The following is a 20,391-nucleotide window of genomic DNA, read 5'->3' on the forward strand; positions in this document are numbered from 1 at the left end:
CTGTAACAATTCACTTGAAATTTGAGGCAGTTTCAAGACATTTATATCAAACCTTAGAAGCATAATCATGAACATTCTTGTAGGTCAAATTATGGTTATTGACTTTTGAAATAGAGGTGATGTGTTGTTGCTCTTTTGGAATGGAATATTCATGACCAAACTCAACTTCTCCTTCTTATTCGATCCATGTCATCAACTTTAATGGGAAGCAACAGACAGGGTTTAGCCAGTGGGCACATAATGTTGAAAAGCAGACAATTCCACCTTTATCATATTTCACATTTTTGCATCAATGTCTGCAGGGCAGTCAGTTGTTTGCACTCAACTTTCATGGTTCACTATTGCTTGTGGCTTCATGTAGCCCACTTTTTGTTCCTTTTAAAGACTAATTTATCTCTCTCAGGGATCAAGCTTGCTCTTGATTTAACTAGTTTTAGGACAAAGGAAGGTGATGCAGGGAGTAACCTTTTTAGAAGCAGGTCTGCTTGTTTGATGTGTTGCTTGTTTCTCTGTGGAAAAGTAAATCTACTTACAAATGCCTTCAAAGGAAGAAAAAACCCTCTTTTCCTCTTCCTCATTAGTATAGAAGAGAACCTCTCAGTAGTGTGCAAGGTGCTTGGGACAAGGTAAATGATGTTTTTATTAAAATTAACCAAGCAAACCATTTTCTATGGGTTGCATTAAAACATCCTTTTCTTCTTAGAAGGCAAAGTGCAGTGACTCTCTAACCAAGAATTAAAATAATTTTAGGTATTGCTTGCATATTATCAATAGATACAGAAGAGAGCTTGTTTGCCAGCTCGTGAAAAGAACATGAAAGTGAAAAGGTGGGACCTGCAGTCTCTTCTCTGACAAGTAGGAGTTCACTGACTTTAGCACGTAAATTGCAAACACTGCTGAGGATCACCTCTTGTCTGGGAAGGAGAGCTCAGAATGACTACAAAATTGGGTTAAAGTGCAATATTTAGAATAATCTATCTAAATCACATTATAGGTATTCTTCTTCCCTTGTGCAGCAAAATATATTTAGAGGGAATGGAAGAGAAGCTGCGTTTAACCTGACATTGCCCTGCTGTGATATCTCACATTCTGGGACCAAAGGCTAGCCTGTATCCTGCTCTCCTTTCTGTCCCTTAATACAGAAAGCAAGGAAAGGAACAATTCCCTGGTGTTTTCCTCTGTTGTAGGAGGAGGAAATAAGCTCAGCCCATGGAAGAAAGATAGAACTGAATTTGAGGCAAAATTGTCGGCTAAGAGAGAAGCATGGCGTGATGTGATCTGAGGTGAGAAAAAGCAGTAACTCAGAGCACTGAGTTACCTGCTGTAAGGATTGGTAACCAAAACGGTATTTGTAACTGGAATATAGCAAAACTCTGTGGCTGGAAAACAAAGTAAGGCAGGCAGGAAAATCTGACCAGAACAATTTACTTATATCTCAGACAGTGGTCTGAGACCAGTCATGATTTTTGATAGGCATGGCCAGGTTAACCTGCTGTCTTGCTCCAGCCTCAGGTTGCCAGAGAAGGGGAGTGCTGAAGAAAAAGCACAGCTGAACAACAAATAGCTGGGAGATCTGGGGAACTGCATTATTTTGCCTTCCAAGTTTAAACAAGTGTGGCACTCCTGGCCAGTGTGCCACCACTTTATTTGGTATGGTCACTTCTTGCTGTGCAGCAAGACTGGATTAAATTGTTCTAGAAACTGCAAAGAACCAGCTCAGGGATCAGGAAACCAAGAGTGCTCCTACTCAGACATTACTTCATATGTTCCTCTGATTTATGGATGTAGTGGGGGATTGACCTTATCATGTTTGATAACACAAAATCCCATAAGAATTGTCAGGATACTGAGTTGCAAACAGGCCACATGAAGTAGAATTTTGGATTCTGTAGTTTTCTCTATACATGCAGGTAGGATCTGTCCTGAAAAGAGATTAGCTCCTGCAGTTACACTGGATAAAGGAACCAACATAATGTATGTATTAAGGCATTTAACTTACACTGATCAGAATTTTATTACTTTGCTATTGCAATTTTGAGTATAGAAATCTTTCAAAATTCACAATACAGTGTCCTAGGTGAAACATGAAATAAAATAGCTAGAAATATTGTACATTAACCATGCATACATTTTCATATGCTTGCATTTCAGGTCTGATAAACTGATTGTATATGATCTGAATGTATCCGTTGTTTTAGAGTAATCAAGCCTGATTATAATTTTCCCTTTTTAGTCTCCTTAAAAGCAGCCCTAAACCCAAACAAAAATAACAATTTTCTCGTCTTCTGGGGTAACATACAAATGAACTGCTGACTCATAAGTCCTTGTGTTATGCACAGATTGCCAGCTTGAGAGAAAATGATGTAACATTTGTAGTTTTTAAATTTTGTGGATGCCAGTTGCTAATATGTACATGGGGCTGATGCTAGTGAAAAAGTTGGTATTTTATCCTCTAGGCCTTCCATTAAAAAAATTAACTTGTGATTAATTGCTGTATGCTTCCATTACTGCAACGCATATGGATTTTAAAAGCCATTTGACAAAAAAAATGCACCTTGGGGTATTTTAAATGCAGCAGCTGTAGAGCACTCAGTAATTTTATTTTGTGGTTTTTATATTCATAGTGACTGAAAAAGCAACTTCAGTTAAGATCACAGGATAATAACATCAGTTCAATTCTTCTCCAAAGTTTTTTCTGTGTTTAAAAAGCTGACAACCATATCTGAAACTCATTGATTATCTGTTTATAATAGCTCATCATCTCAATGGAACTGATCAACAAACCTTTTCCACTTTGTTGAAGGTATTCCAAATAACAACAAAATGAAGCCAAAGATATTTGAAACTGAATTAGAATAATGCTAATCTGGTTCATTTATTCCAAAAAAAAACCCAGTATTTAAAGAATCATTTGTGATCAATTTAGATTGATCCTGATTTCAGATTAAATGAACTGTTCGCTTCATTTTTCTAAAGAGTACATTTATCTATTCTATAGTCTATCACTCACTCATAATTTGTTTTTTTTTTTTTATAAATGAGAAGAATATCTTAAAACAGTGCATGCATTCAATTAACATTATTTAATCTATTGATTCTAAGGTTTTCTGTCCTAGATTTTTTAAAAAATTCCTGTAAAATCCATTGTCCCACACACCAATCTTTCATGGTCATCCACATAACCTGACATTTGCTACTTCTTCATTAAATACCACCAAATTAACATTGTTATTCAAGTGTATGGAGTTGGATGGCTTTCTTTTTTTTTCTTTGTATTTAAAATCCAGATAATCTGCTGGGTATTCTTGTTCCAGTTCCTTGGCCTGTTCCAACATACCAGAAAACAGAAACGTATCCCTTCTATGATGAAACCAAGGCAACCCAGAGAATATCTCTTCTGAAGATCACAACTGGTTGTCACAAATGAAAAAAAATTGATAAATTACAGTTTGCAAATCCCTACAATAGGAAATTAATGTAGTGGTTTGAAATAAAGCAAATTTCAGCAGTTTTAGACAATTGCTTACGACCATCTGCATAAGAAATTTTTGTTTCTTTTTCATTGAATGTACAGAGATTTTTATATAAACAGAATTGAATCCTTTCAAGAATCAGCATTTGATCACAAGAGTATGAAATGAGACTTCACAATGGATCTGATAAATGAGACATTTATATATGAACAGGCACATTGATTGACCTCTGATTTTTGAAGAATTTTCAAAAAGCAAAGTAGAAAGAAATATAATTCTCTACTATTTATTTTGGGAAGCAAGTGGTTGAGCCATGTGCTGTAAGTGACTCAGATCTGGATGTTTGAATTTCTTATCAATATTTTGACAGAATGGTTGTAATGCACAGCCTTAAAATCAGTTAAAATGTTGGGCCAGGATGTCTGTGAACATAGAAAGTCGTGTAGCATCCTAAAATACTGCCATTTGATTTTGGTACTTCACTGCAGCAAAAAAAAACAGCAGTGAGATCCAGACCTATCATATTTTATTTCAAGTAACAATTTAATGTCCAGTCTTCAATGTAAGTAATATGTAAAAACCTAAGCAAATTTTTATATCAGTATTTCTACCCTGCATTAGTTCATAGAAGCACTTAGAATAGGAAATTATGGCTGAAATTAAACCAGTTGACATTCTTACTTTGATCCCAATTGAGATATAGGTTATGGCTGTCCTGTCCTGCACCCTTCTTGCTGTGGCTGAGCAACTTAGCTACCCTTAGCTACCTGTGGGTTTGTGTGACAGGGTAAATGAACCAACCAGAGATCTGCTGTGATGGGGCAGCATTGCAGCATCATGTTCTGATCTGTTTGCTACCAACAAAATGCACACGAGCTCATCTTTCACTTTTAAATGAGTCAGGTTTCCCTTGGAGCCTTTCAGTTAGAAGAAAGAAATAAACACTTAGCAAAGGCTACTGATAAAATCTACACTTTTACTACTTTTTTTTTATTATTTTTAATAGGAAAATGTGCAACCTCCCTTCTAGCAAAAAGATGTAAATTGTGGATTTTAAGAAACAAATCCTGCTGCACAGCAGGTTTAGACAGGCTGCTGCAGTCAGGGCCTTAAGGCACTCTGTGGCTTCCCTGTGGTAAGCCATGGTTCTCATTTGTAAAGCCAGGAGAATTCCCACTGTTGCTATAATCATATGCATGATCCTTCTTCCATCTCAGTGCTTTCAGCATCAGTTAAAAAAAGAAAAATAGGGCAAATGTTGGTTGTCATGTAGTCAGCTATCCAAGAGCTTAGAAACTTCATATATTTTGCAGGATTTAATTTTGTCCTCAGGAAAAGAATTAAGCTTTTTAGATGAAATCTTAAACAAACAAACAAAAAAACCCCCAAACAAACAAACAAACAAACAAAACAAAACAAAACAAACAAAAAAAAAAGCACAACAGCAAAGAGAAAGAAAATAGAGAGAAAAAAAAAGACATATGGAAAATCCTTTCAAAAAAGGCCTGAGTTCATCCCGTGATCCTTGCTGTCATATTATCTCTGTGCTCTGCCAGTTCTGCACTTGGTGACTTCCTGTCCAGTGTTTGATTCTGCAACTTTCCTATTAACAGCCCGTGATGGACTTGTTTTAGCATGTCTTTTGATTCCCATTATTCTTTTGATACTCAGACAATATAATTCAGTGTGTGTCACAGGTCAGTTATGTTTTGTAGGTAAAAGTACTCTGGTGTCTTTGAAGCCTTCCCTTTGAAAATTTCATTCTATATCCCCTCCTTCCTGTACTGTGAAAAAGGCTGAGCATATGTTCCCTACTTATCTTCTCTGCGTCTTTCATGATCCTCTAAACTTCAGTCTTCCCTCTTTCTGTCCTCTGTCTTTTCCTTTTCACTGTTAAAAGGGGCTGGTTGCTGCTTCTTGCCCACTGTGGAAGCTGCTTCAGAAATGTCATTGTCTCTTCTGCCCTCCCATCTAGAAGGAGGGGAAAACCTAGTTTGGAAGGATCCTCTGGAGGTCATCTGAGCCCATCTACAGCTAACAGCAGGGGTTTGGATTAAGTTATGCATTGGTCCAACAGGATAAGTCTTGAATTAATTCCAGTAAGGGAGTTTCCACAAGTTCTCCAGACAACCTGTTCCAATGTTTGGTTGTTCTCACAGTGAAGAACTTTTTCATGTAGTCTGCTGAAATTGCCTTTTGAAGCAACTGATGCTGATCGCTGTGTCCTTGTGAAAAGAGTGTCTCCATCTTCTCTATAACCCCTCTCTTGATATTGAGAAAATGTGATTAGACTCCCCCTCCCTTTCAGTTGAGTAAGCTGAATTCCTTTCACCTTTCAACAGGCATCAGCTTGGTGGCCTTTCACTGAACCATCTCCAATACTTCAATGTCTCTTTTGAAGTGGGAATCCAAAACTGGACACAATATTCCAAGTGTGACCTAACAAATGCCAAACAAAGCAGTGATAAACTTTGATCTGCTGGTTTTGCCTTGGCTGTTGCAGTCAAGGCCCCACATTGGTTTTACTGCTACAAGGATGCACACCTCACCCAGTTGGTGCTTGGCCTGTACTGCTGCTTGGGAATATTCCATGACAGATGCAGGATCCTATAAATATCTTTGTTAAATATTATGCAATTCCTGTTGGCCCAGTCTTCCAACCTGTAGAGATCTCTGTTTGCTGTAGTATATAACTGATGCCTTAGGACTTCAAGGCATCATAATATATACCTTGCTGTGTCTTACTCTGTTTTTTCTCACAGAGTCTGGAATTCTGTGAATCAGTGGAGGCATGGAGCCATGCCAGTTTTTACATTAGCATAATAATAACAAACAATAACAACAACAATATGAATATGAATATAGATATAATATTATATTGATACCATTTTATTATTATTACCTATTATTATCTATGATTTGTTTATTATTAGTTGATAAAATTTGTTTTCTGTTTTGTTTTCTGTTCCTTTACAGGTTATCAATAATGATATATTTGCTTTTTTGACCAACACTAAAACTGACTGGATGCTTTCACTAAAATATCCATGCTGATTTTGAGATCTGTTTCATCAACAGCAGTAGCTAGTGCAGACCTAGCAGTGTATATGAGGAGTAAAAGGGCATTTTTTTCTCTTTACATATTCATTTGAATTTATCAGCACTGAATATCATCTATTATTTTATTGCCTAGTTTTTCACCTTTGAAAAGAGAAAAATGAGATATGATATGGTTGAATATGAAATATTACAGTTAAACAAAACCAAGTTCTCAGTGTTTCTTATAACACAAGAAACACAAGTCATCAAAAGAGGTTGCAGAATTTTGAAACATACAGAAATATTGTTATTTCCACACTATTTAACTGATGAAAGTACGTATGATTTCAATACTTATTTAAAAATATGTTTTAAAGTGATCTCTCAAGACTGAATAAGGATAAAACAGTCCAGACTCAGAAAGTCCCAAACCCAATGATTACAAAATTTCTTCATTTGACTGATTCTTAATTGTTTTATTACCATGAATATCTGTTGTTTGCCATTATCAAAGATAGAGTACTGAACTATATGTTGTGACCTAGTATAGCCATTTCACATCACACTTCTGAAGAAAACCTTCATCAACTGCTCAGTCCATCTTAGATTGAAGTTTCCTGAATAAATCTTTCATGTCTTCTCAGTTCTGTTTCTAAAGGTGGTCGGGGGAAAAAATGTAGTTCTTAACTGTAAAACATAGCCCTAGAACACTGATGAATAGCATATAATCTGTTTTAGAGGAAGTCATTGTGAGAAAGTTCATTGCAAATAGCCAATGGAATGTGCAAAGAAATGTGTTGGAAAGATTCATCAACAGCTGCTCCTGTACAAGTACTTGTTAAGTGTAGTAGTGATCAGGCTGTGTACAAGGAGCAAGCTTTTCCAAACTCACTGAAGCTTTAGATGAATACTAGATATTGACATAATTTTAAAAATAAACCCTTGGGAGCGTACACAGACTGTATTTCTGAGCAGTGTATGGCTAAAATAACTAGTGATGCTTACATGACTTTATGTTTTATTTTTGGGATGTTACACCTAGGAGATTTGCACCTTGTGTCTCTATTTTTGTTTCCACAGAGCACCACTCCATTTTTAAGCTTGCCTTGTCTTCTCACAGACACAATTCTCCTTATTTGCTAAATATTTGTTACTCATCCTTTGGTATGCTTTCCTATAAGAAGGGCTTGAATTCTAAGATGCTTGTTGCAGTAATTTCTGACAAGTTGTCATATTTTCCTCTTTCATTAGCAAATAACTGGAAGTACACTCTTGGTTGGGTGTGGCAGATAGTTCTGGAATGTGGAATGAAGAGTTCCTCTGGTTTTGGGTTTGTTTCCTTTTCTGCTTCTAGGAAAGAGGGTGGACATGAGATAAAGAAATTTAAACTTCTACTGCCACTGAAGGAAGAGATCCTGCCCTCCTTCCACCCAACTGCTTTATGTCTTAGCCTGCATTTTCTCTGGTGTTACCAAAAGTGTTTCTGGAAGGAACCAGTGTGGGTTACACCCACAAAGGCAGCAATGTTAGCTGAGAGATCCAGGGATACATTTGGTAGTAGCATCTGTTCATGCCAGCTTAAAGTGTTGACACTTTATCTTAAACAGGCTTTATTTGCTAATATTTGCAACATCAATGAACGGCTTTTACACTTCCAAATGGCTGTATAAATGGGTAATCACACATATCTACATTGCAGCTAATCCCTTGAAGTGGTACTGAATGACTAAACAAGTTATTTTTTTCTTTTCTGTTCAATAGAGAATTTTTTAAAAAATGTGGTTTTAACAGTAGACCCTGTAAGACCTCAAAAAGTAGTATGTAATAGGTTAATTTATGATTTTTCCCCACTAAATTGCTTGAATGTTCCCCATTGAGCTGCTCGGTAGAGTAGAATTCAGCTTCTCCCTAAATAAAATGGTATCAGTAAGTACTTGTTAACTGAGGAGATGGCCTGTAACTGCACATTTAAGTTAATTTTAGCAACTATCCAGACAAATTCTCACCTCCTCCCCTTCACAGATATTTTCTAATTCCCTAGGAAAAAGGCATTAAAAAGCCTGAAAATGATGTTTCCAATTAGGGTGGCTTTCTCATATTTAAATTCTGTGTGGCTCTGCCAGATAATTGAATAAAATGTGATAAATTCTTTTGATCTTTGTTGAGATGATGTGGGCTGTAAATATTGTTTCGTTATACCGTTCACGTTGGCATAGATTGTATTGTGCCACTTATAGCTCCTTTGGCACAGCTCTGGAATCAAGAGTTCAGCAGTGATTAATGACCAAGAATACAAACACCTACTGTTGAGTCTAAGAGCTCTCTAATCTCTGCTCCTGTTCTTTCCCTCAATTCCAGCATTAGTTAATGTGGATTCTGTGAACATAGCAGTTCTGGTGACTTGTCATACAGTTTGTACTGCCAGCGGTTAGCATAGTGGTAGCATAGAGCTAATGATCATTAAATTCTCAGTTTTCTTAATTCTTGGTTATTATTGTATCTCTGATGGCTTTTCTCAGTCTTGCAATTTTTTATTTAGTGTTTAATAGAGAAAAAGCTTTTAAACCTGTGCTAGAGCCTTTTCTCAGTCCTTGCACACGGTACAGTCATTTAATATCCTTTGATATGTTATGCCAATTAAGTGATATGTGTGTTAACATAAATATTTAATTGTTAAAAGAGAGATCACTTTGGCCTAAAGCTTTAATTGAATTAGATGCTTTTCAGATGATTGTCAAGATTAAACAGTCCATTATGAACATTTGCCACTGCAGGAGACTTCCGCTTATTGAAAGACAAAAGGGTAATTTCATCTAGTACTGCTGTAAACTGTACGAGTCCTTCATACTGATAAGGGAATTCTCTCTCTTTTAACCTTGATATGTACTGTAGTAATGAATTTATGAATCTTTAAATTCAATTGCATCATTAAAGAGGGGATATGATATTAACACTGCCAAGTAAATTAAAAGGATGAAAATTTATCTACATAACAGCTAAAGAGATCAGAGTCAATACCAATTTGTCAATAATTACCATCGCTTTAAAAAACAAAACTAACATGATAAAAGTAGGCAGCTAGGGATCTTTATTGCATACTAACTGGAGTTTGATTAATTCCAGTGACAGGCTTCACAGGGCAAACTGGAGTTTTAGGGAAACTAATTTTCCTTGACACTGGGCTGCTGAGGCACCTAAACTATAACTCCCACAAAATGTGCTTGTGTTAATATGGAATCCAGTTGTTTCATTATCAACCAAAAATATTTCTGGTTGGGGGCAAAATGTTCCTGTATTGCAGTTTTGCCTAATTATGTAGGCATCTTCCACGGATCAGAATCCTGGTTTTTTGATATGCTGTGGATTGTAGTCAAGTATATATCTCACACTGAAAACACGTCACAGCAGTTTCCTTCAAAATATAGTACAGCTATGCATAATGCATGATAAGACTAGAGAGATGTGCAATGTGAATCAAAGTTTTAATGTCCTAGTTTTCCAGATATTATTATCTATTCAGTGTGTTTTTAAAGGAGCTCTGATTAAAAATCATGTCAGCTGTGACAAGCCATAAAGCCAAGCACGACTTTCAGTGAGAACTTGAAAAAAACTCTCTCTGAACAGGTTTTAATATTAAAATAATTATTGGGGAACCTTTTTCTTATTTTGCCACGGGTGGTGGATTACATCAATAGAATCGTGCTTGCTGACAACATGTTGTCACTGATATCATAAAGCAAAGAAATTCAAAGCACAATAGATTTCTTTTTTGTGTCTGCCACAGCTGTCCTTACTTGAATGGTTGGTCTGTATTTGCTCCTTTGTATTTGTTGACCAGGTCTTCAAAAGAGTAGGTGCAAAATTTCAACCAGCCTTGCCATCTTGGGACATGCTCCAAAGTAACAATGCCTGGCTTGACTTGAATTCTTACCTGCCCCCTTGGTCTGCAAAGCATCCAAATGTCAAAGAGGCCGTTTGAACGTAAAATATACAGCTCAGCTTCACATCTGGGTGCAATCCTGTTGTGGGACTGCACATTCTCATTCTCTTACCCAATATCAGACCACTGGAGTGTACCTGAAATTTTATGATAAATGCAGTTCTTACTTAGGCTTCAGGCTTGTGGACTGCCCGGCCACACCCTGAGTTCTCTGGGGTAAACAGCATGAAATAGTCAACAGTGTGACTGATGCTAAGGTTATGTCTATACAAGTGAGGAATTCATATCTAGACTAAAATGGAAGTGAAAATCAAACACCTTGCTACTTCTTCAGGAATACTGGGAAGGGTTCTCTCATTACTGTGAGAAGCTCTTCTATTTTGCTGTAGGGCAAATGCTTGCTTAAGCAGGCAGGAGGGTTTTCTCTTGTTCTGTGGTTTGTGCCCAAGAAAGTGAAGGAATAGATTTGTGAAGGTGCTTTTAGGGTCCCAGTCGTGTAACAAGTTTAAAATGAATTTTTTTAAGTACTTAGATAATTCTGTTGTCATGATGTTTTCTTTAATAAAAGCTATTTACTGAGCAGTGTATTATTGAGTGTATTTATTGAGTCATAAGCAAAATTAATTTGTTAATTTCTGTATATTTATAGTTGATGGTAACTGGAAAAAAAAGAGAGCAGTGCAAAACTGGTAACTGGAAAAAAAAGAGAGCAGTGCAAAACTGCTTTATCTGCTTGGTATGATTGAGAACTGACTGTTTTATTTAAGAATTTTAAGTATCATTAAAGCAGTGGGCTAGAGAGGGTGCTGTTTGGCTGGGTGCTTTACTAGCCACGGATAAGGGAGGTGGTAAATTTGTATTGAAATATCATTTGAAAACCTAATACGTGGGATGAGTTCTTACTGGGTTATGGATGTTCATTGATCTCTTTTCTAGCTGTATTTTTTTACTTGATTGGAGACAGTAACAGGAGAAAAAGACTGGTGGGACTGCAGAAGCATGAGGGTCAGTATGAGGAGCAGGTTAAGAAAGTGGGAAGAAATCAGACCAGTGAGGGGAAATGCAAAGATTTACTTACAAATATGTTGGCAGAGATAGGAGATCCAGTGCTGGAGGACACAGCAGTAAGAGGTGCCTACAAAATAAAGGAGCAGACTCATGTAGTGAGGAGGGGTTAGGAAAAACAGGCACTTCTTAATTCCGTGTTCCTCATTGGTAAAGGTGGGCTTTGCAGCTGCATCTCTGTTCTTGCCGAGTGGTGTGGCTGGACATGAGGCAGAACTGACAAGAGCAAGAGGACCAAAGAAAACCCTTCCAGCTCCCCTTCCTCCTACTGCCCTTGTCCATGTCTGCCCTTACAAATGGAAGTAAAGCTGAAGGGCAGGGCATGTGCATTCACTCAAGGAGGTATCAACAGCAGCATTATAAGGCAGTTTTGTCAGAAAAATTGTGTGCAATGGGAACTGAGCTGCGCAAGACCAACCTGCAGTAGTCATTGAATCTAGGTGCAGACAAGACTACACATGACAGCCTGTGGAGAAGATTCCCCCAGGCCACTAAAAATGCCATTAACTTGGACATCTCCTTTACAGATGACCTTAGCGGAGATGCCAATCTTCAAAGACTTTGCCTGGCCATAGCATGTGAAAGGCTGCGTGGGACCTGCAGTAAGATTGCTTTTGATGCCTTCTGCCAATGGAGGGGAAGGCCCAGTGCACAGTGTACTGTGTACCACTTTTGCTTTCCCTCTGCATTCCTCTCCAGGATGCTGACACTCAGCAAAGCACTGTAAGGGTTAGAGGTGCGGATTCAGCGAGCTGCCATTACTGGCTCCAGACTGAATGAAAATGCACCTACCCAAGGAAAACTCTGCATAGGAATGGGTCATGCCCCCCTTTCTTATTCCACGTTGCCCTGGGGCTGTACAAAACATCACCAGCACATATACACTGCTTTTAGCTCAATGCAGAATCTAATGCCAACTGTCCTGCACTGTATAATCATGAAACGTGGGGAAAATATAGTGTTTGTTGTGTTCAAAATTCAGATTAGAACTTCAACTAGCTGAAACTAGTGACTTCTGTGAGAATGAACTTGCGATCGTAAAGTAGTTGTGCATAACCACATAGTGAATTGGAGTAACCCAAATAAAGAAAAAACCCAACTCTGAAGAGAGATATTTGGCATTTCGAAATATTATTCCTGCACATGTAGTTCGCCTCAACTTACCACAAAAAAGGGGTTTTCTGAACACAGTTTTTGCAAATAACTAAAAACCTTCTTTGTTTGCAAATTTGGAAGTCAGCTGAAAATTCAGCCTTAAGCAAATTTCTTCATAGCTGTGTAATAAAAAATGCCTGATAGCCTATAGATATGCAATAAAGAAGCTCAGGAAGAACATTGACCTGCACTGACAGCATTTGTGCTTTCTCTAGCTACCTCTATGCTAGCCCGGTGATTCGGTATTATGTGGGTGAGGTGTTTGTAGTAGTACACAGGAAACCCTTGAACATGGAAAATAGTACTCACTAAAATAGACAGCATTCCCAAGGGGGAAACAGCAAAATTACATGAGATTCATAGAATAAGGAATAACTAAAATGGCCCAATTATTTAAACTGAGGTATTTTTCTATCAATATATCTTGCTGAGCTTGTGGAGCATAATTTAGAGTAGGCATTTTGCCTGCAGATCACGATATAAATATTTTATATGATCTCCCACACTATTAGAATAATAGAGGTAGTGTTATTTAATCCACTCCTGGCAAAGCAGATGCTTGCCAGAATGCATAAAGCACTCAAGGACCTGTTTTTGTTATCGTTGAAACTGGTTGGTAGAATGATTTATCTGGAGTTTGATTCCTCATTGTGGAAGTGGATTTGATGATGCTTGTGAGACACAATTTAAGGTTGTGTTGAAGCGTCATTAAAAAAAAATACATTGTTGATGGAAATGGTAACAATATGAGGGTGAAAAAAGCTCCTTAAATGTAAGCATGTTAAGCAAGAGTCGTGTCTGGGTAGAAGGGCTGGGAGAGACTGCATGTCTGCAAATTCTTTGATTTAGACTTAATAGAAATTGTGACCACAAAAAGTGAATTTGAATACACCTCTTGAAAAGCAGTTGCAAGCATAAGAACTACAAGCCACAGCAGAGAGCATGCAAGTGCTGTGATGTCTTTGTAGAAGTCTCATAAAGTATGTTGCAAGTCAGCAGGGGTGGAGAAGTTCAAAGTTTAATAAATCTTTTCCTAAAAATACATCCTCTGGTGTGTCATTTAATGCTTTTCTTGGCAGTCATCGTTTCTATTATTCTTTACCTGCAACACTCGTTTCAGTTTAGGTATCTGATATGCTTTGACCACGGTCCTTGGGCCTGCGGTGGGTATTTGGGCGTTACAGGATTTAGGGTAGGTGGTCCAAATACTTCTCTAGCTTCCTTTCCTACAAAGTGGATAGGAGATGAGTATTAAATGCTAAGCACCATAGTTTTGCACACTTGAGCCAGGCTTTAGTAATCAGAATGCTAATATCCTATGGGAAACATTTAATGCTATGTCCTTTTCCCCTGAGGTGATTGTGCCTAAAGCTGATATGCATAGGGAATAATGAAAAGATGACCAGGGTTGTGTGCATTTGTATGTGAGGTACTATATCATTCAGCATTTCTTCTGTCTATTTATGCTTTGTTTTTCATGCTTATTGTAGCTCTTATTGATGTGTTTGATAACATGGCATCAGCTGCAAGGCAGAAATGTTTACTCTGTTGGGGTTTTTTCAAACTTTTCAATGTAGATTAAAAAATTTCAGCAGCCCCTGGATGGATAGGCTTAAACTGAAAATTTACATGTGAGTAACAAATATAATGCAGATGAGCCAGACGGAGAAAAGGAAATTTATAATAAGGGACTACTCTGGCAGTATTAATCTGCCTCATGTAGATTGTGTGATGAATAATTCTGTGTCGCCACAAGGACTGCTGCTGCTGCTGCTGCTGCTCCTACTGAGCTCTGCCAGCAAGCGGGAAAATAAAAAGTATGCATGGAAGAGTGGAGGGCAGGGCACACACAAGGGAAGAGGAAAGGGACAAAAAAAGAACAGCTATTTGAAACTGGACATCTCAAGCCTGGTCAGTAGTGTATGTTATATATAATTCAGCCAATTCATTGGGTAAATCATTTCATATGCTCCATGAAATGCAATTTGCTTCCATGGCCAAGCATGACAAAGGTTTCACAGAACTGCAGTTGGCAAAGAGCTTTTCTAGGACAGTTAATTCAGGGCCTGCGAGATTGCTGAGGCATCTCGTCAGAACATTAAATAATCACACAATGTCACGAGGGAATATCTAATTAAGAGTCCAATTTCTCAAGGGTCTGAGTACCTGTTACAATGTGCCGAGAACCCTTAATTCCCACTGACAAGAGCAGCAGCTTAGGGTGTTCCCAGCAGGCATTTAATAGGATTGTGCCCTTACGTCATTTGGCTGGGGTAAGTCCAGGCCAGTCAGGTGAAGCAACAGTAATGAAACAGGACAAGATAATGACAAATAGGGTTACACTCCAGCAGGGGTATTATTACTTGCAGATGATGAAACATACCCAGGTGTGAAGTCCCTGTGAAACATAGGAAAAGATTTTAGGATGCATTCTTAGGGGTTAAGTTTGTGCCTTTGAGAAAGATCTGTCTGTATTCATCCCATGCAAAAAGAGCTGTAAATGCAAAAGGAACCCTTTATCACCCCAGACCATTATCCTGTGTGAACAAGTAACAGAGTTCCCATCCGTGATTTGGTTTCCAAGAACTTTAGTGATTTAAACAACCCCATGAGGGTTATCTGCCTCACAAAGGCAGACAGCTTTTCATCTGGTATTTGGAAAGCAGGAAGCTTGAGTAGAATAGGGAAATGGGGTGCAGAATTTCCCTGAGCAGCATTCTTGGTGTGACTTAAGAGGTAGAACAAAATATGAGGTGGACAGATGAAGACTTACCAGTAAGACTTTTCCCTCCTTCTTATATCCCTGCAGTTAGATAAAGGAGAAGAATGTTAGATGCAGCCAGAAGAGGATAAACATTGGATTTTGGCTTATGATGCTTCTCTCAGAGATAAAGGTAGAAATAGTATTCTTTTTTTGCCCTGAAGAAGCATTACAAAAAGGAGTAAATGAGTAAGGAGTCTGGCATTATGTTAAGCACTTTGGGGAGAGTGAAAAGTTAAAATTAATCTTTGTGTTGTCAGACTCCTAAGTGAGGAATGATGCATTAGACTACCTGATTTTATTTGATTGTTGGGAAACCAGAGCTGCAGTGCTGTTTCTTGAACAGAATTGCAGGCTTCATTTAAAGACAGAGGCAAAGCGCACACATCATTCTGGAGTAGATCAGCATAAGCATTTTCTATATCATGAGTAATGTTTACTGGAAGAAATCAAATTACCCTTACACAGACCATCTGTTTTCTTTGCATGCAATCATGTAAGTGTTTTAGGACAAGCCATCCTTTTTAATCAATTGCAAATCTCTTATGGCAAGGCACTGTTTTCTGTAATAAAATCTATTTTTATGATAGATGTAAGAGTTTTAAATACTGGTTTCTCCTGCATAAATATAGTGCACATATTGTTCGTAACATAAAAAGTAGGGGTATACAGCATTAGTTATTATCTGTCAAGAACTTAATTTTAGGGCTTTTTGCATAGCCATTTTTGGATATTTGTTGGATCTGCAACTCACTGGTGTTCCACTATTATAGCAAATAACATAATGAGTAATAGTGTCCATTTATAGCCCAAGAAGTTGATTCCTGTCTACATTTAGTAAATGGAGTATAATAGGGTCTCTATTTTGTAGCATGACTGCTGCAATAAAAGTGATTACTGTGGAATATGATTGTCCATTGTCTAAGTTCTTACACTTGGAAACACTGAAGAAAACAAGGCATGGCTTATTAAAAAATGAGCCTGTTGAATGACATAATGACACTAAGGAAACTTGAACTTGCAGTCCAAGAAGGAGTCAATGACAGAGTGTGATATTTACTTCATGTTTAAGGGTAGCTCATTCACAGACGTAATGGTCCCATTCATTTTAGTGGGTGCTGAATTGAGCCTACTATTTTATTTTTTTATCACTGCCAGCTGTCAACTTCCCTGATTCATCTATTGTCTTTGGGTGCACAGAGATTGCTCTTGAATTCAGAGGAAGCTGAAGGTCTGCATCTTTAGCAAAGTCTCTGATTTCAAAAGCAGCTGTGTGATTGCAATGCCAGAATTTGCTCTGTATTGAATCAAATGACCCTGAAATAAAAGAAAGAAACAAGAACTGTAAGTAACACAATTGAAAATTCCCTGAGCAGGTTGGCTGTCCTTCTCAATGAGGTTGGCAAGCCTGAATTTCATTTGTTCAGACACTTTCAAATCAATGCTATTTTGTCTGAATAATTAAGCTGCTTACTCTGGCTTGAAAAGTGTATGGTGCTAAATTCTTGCACTTTTTTTGGGTAAACATGAAGAGGCAAAGAGGGAGAAACAGATGAACCATGCACCAGGAAAAATTATAGTGCCTACAGTCTGGTGCCTTCCATACAGTGCAAGTTTCCTGCTCAGGGAAACATCAGGTGAAATGAAGGGCCTCTATAAGTCCTCTTGTGAAGGCTGGACTCAAAATCTCCATGTCCTCTGTATTGCCACTTACTCTAATGTCGCTTGTGAACTGACATTATGTGGCACAGGGAAAGCTGCCTTCTGAACTCTGCTAATCAATCCTAGCACCTGCCTAAACCTGCTCAGTCAAGGATCAGATGAGAACTAGGGCATCAGTGATTTTCTTTTATCAGTTTGCATTAATTCAGTAAAAGGAAAAAAGCAGAACAAGGTGAATGGCTTATAAAATCATAGAGGTGATAGACAGTGAAAGATAAAACAAACTGTAATTAGTAGCGGTCTAATAGTTTTACCTGTTTGCATTTTTTTTGTTGTCATTGTTGTTCAAATTCAGCATTCTTTCTTTGAGAAAATTATTAAAGATTAAATAATTTTTTTACTTTTTTCTCCTTATGGTTTGTTTTTTTTTTCTTATGTTCACTCTTCTTTAATTCAGAGGGAAGAAAACTGCAGGCAAATTAAGTATGTCATAGAATCACAGGAATTTTTTTGTTAGAATAGACTTGTGGAGGCCTCTGGAGGGTATTGACAATGTCCTAGTCTAAGCAAGAAAAAAATAGATAACATCACTCACAGCCCTGTTCTGCTGAATTTGGAGTATCTACAAGGATGGAATTTGCCAGCCTCTCCCAACAATCAATTCCTCAGACTTCCTTTTGTTCCCCTAGAAGCTCATCTGGTTGTTTCTCATGTTCCTCACCAGTTTCAAATCCAGCTGAGGTGTGGCTTCCCCAATTTCATCCAAGCCATCCAGAACAAGGAAGTTCTGCATTGCTCCCAAGTAGCCTTTCCAGCCTCTTCATCCTCAGCTGTCCTTCTGCTGTGCCTGCTTGAATTCCCTCATGGCAACTTGGGAAGTCCCAGTGCACTGGGGGTGCTTCTTTTCAGCAAGCAGCTTCCTCTTCTGGGCCACTTTTGCTGTCTTGGCTTTCAGGAGGCACTTTTCAGTTGGAGCTGTCAAAAAAGTTGATGCAAATGTTTGGTTTATATTTTTTTGTGTCATTCTTCTTACTTCCATCTTCACGCCTCCAAATCTTTTTCAGCAAGATATAACAGGGTAAGGTGAAAGACATCAAAACAATCTATTTCCACTAGGTTGGCTTTTTTTAGTATAATGTTTCATTTGCCTGTGAGTAAATTTACTATGGTATTTTGATTTTTTTTTTGTCTTGTTGTTTTTGTTGGGTTTTTTTACCCAGAGCTTTGGAACAGTCACCATATGAGTTCTTTAGCAGCTTCAGTAGAATAGACACTATATTTTCCAGCTGTATGGCCTGTTTTTATCCAAGAAAGATATTTTCAAGTATTTAGCACTGTCATAGAAGACATTGGCCTATTTCTAAGAACAGTAAATGCTAACACTACTGCTTGCAAATTATCACATTTTTATTATCAAGAAACAATTCAGCAAAATTACTTAATTTTCTTAGTGGTAAACTATGAATTACTGTTGTCATAGCTACATTGTATTTTGATACAGTAGATTTGTTCTTTGAAACCATAATAAAATAATTTGCTCAATAGCAAGTATGATGCATATCTTAAATTACAATGAATTTCTTATTGCAATGAATATCTTAAAATATAAATACAGAACCACTGACTCCTTTTTAAGTGCAGTAAATACAGAATACTGCTGTTTATTTTAGGAATTTCCTGTGTCTGCAGTGCTGATTACACTGAAGTGGGAATCAATGACAATGTGCCATATAGGAGGCTTTATTTATAGTAGCTTTATAACTGATCTAAAGTGAGACAATAGATTTTGATACCCATGACCTTTAATAGAAAACTCTCTGAAGAGAAGTTTCCAGTTTTACCTCTGAAGTAACCCCTAGTGAAAGTCCTTTGTATTTTAGACTTTGTGAGGGAATTAAATAATGACCCGTTCTTGGTTTCTTTCTTCCTCAGTTACTTCTGTATCTTGGCTATTCAGTTGACAAAACAGAAAAATTATTCAGGGGATCTCTACAAAGCTAGACATTTGCCCATTTCTGCTTTTTATAATGTTCTTAATTGCAGCATGTTTGGGGTTTGCATGTTTGCTTTTCTCTCCTTGACCTATTGCAGTCCAGTGGTTGTAGAGGATATGACTTTGCGTGTGTTCCAAATTCTCCTCTTCTACCTCTTTACCAGATGTATTTTTGAAGGAAATGGAGCAGGAGAGTGCCATAGATGATTACCATGCTTGGCTTTAAACTGGTCTCCCTCAGCTTACTTGGTGGTACAGGGAGGAAAAGAGGGAAACAGAAATGCTTGGTCACAATTTTGAAATATATTTAGGTCTGAGCAGCTCATCGTTAAAGAGGAATAGTCTATAGGTATTCCAGAAAAAACCATAAACCAGTGAATAATCTTCATTCTGGACATTCTAGAGTGAAAAACAGTAGAAAAGATAGCTTAGAGAAGGTACAGGAAAGAGAATATGTGTAGAATGGTGAGATTGAGTTAATGCTTCAGATCATTGTAGTATCTGGACATTGGGATAGAAACTCAAAGTAAATGCATTTAACACTGATGGAAAAAAAAAACCTTATTTGAAATGTACTCTGTTAACTAGCAGAATTAATTAAACCACTGAAAAATGTCCTCACACATATTACTTCTCTACGACTAAATAGGGCAGTGTGAAGCATTTTGACCCTTACTAAACAATAATTCCCCCAGGCTGCTAATTTTCAAACCAACTCTTGGGGTTTTTATTCCTCAACAGTAGCTACTGTTGAAGGCAGCAGGTAGGAACTACCTGCAGTACGGTATGATTGGAAATTATTGTTCCAGTGCCTTCATATGCCACATTTGGTCTCTTTATCCTCTCTGTCACAGGTAACTATCTTACACCCAGAGCAAGAAATGTAAATTCACTTGGCTGTCCCATATCTCTGAGGAACCTGATGCATGAGTGGACTAGAGAAGAGAAAGACAGAAAAACTCCAAAGACCTACAGATCATCTGGCTGGCAGGGTGAGTAAATGTCCTGTCATCTCAGTCATGTGTTGTCAGGCACACAATGAGTGAGCCTGCTTTAATCATTGCTTCAGGAATTACTTATTGAGTAATTGTGGAGAAAAAAGAAGATCAAAATATATCCTGTTTTCAGGACTCTGACACTGGTGCCTCACGTGCAGTCAGAAGTACTAAGCCAAACACCTCCTATATTTTCAGTTTAAGCCTTGAACATGCATTTGCTAGACAGGTAGTTCTGTGAAGGGAAGGGGGGTTAATGCATGCTGTGATGTTAAGGCTATTTTCAAATGGGGTAGGTGAAACAGAAA

General features: G+C 37.7%; 1 protein-coding gene across 19 annotated transcripts in view; it reads left to right on the forward strand.

Annotated features, from left to right (window-relative positions):
* Nucleotides 1–20,391, forward strand: part of LOC138104882 (poly(rC)-binding protein 3-like) — a 503,757-nt gene that overhangs the window by 85,357 nt on the left and 398,009 nt on the right. For all 19 annotated transcript variants that reach the window (XM_069004182.1, XM_069004184.1, XM_069004178.1 and 16 more), the window contains exon 2: nt 19,943–20,080. The gene's annotated coding sequence lies outside the window, so the exon portion shown is untranslated. The remainder of the gene's footprint in view (nt 1–19,942; nt 20,081–20,391) is intronic.

Source organism: Aphelocoma coerulescens, chromosome 2 (assembly GCF_041296385.1).
Source record: "Aphelocoma coerulescens isolate FSJ_1873_10779 chromosome 2, UR_Acoe_1.0, whole genome shotgun sequence".
Classification (NCBI taxonomy): Eukaryota; Metazoa; Chordata; class Aves; order Passeriformes; family Corvidae; genus Aphelocoma; species Aphelocoma coerulescens.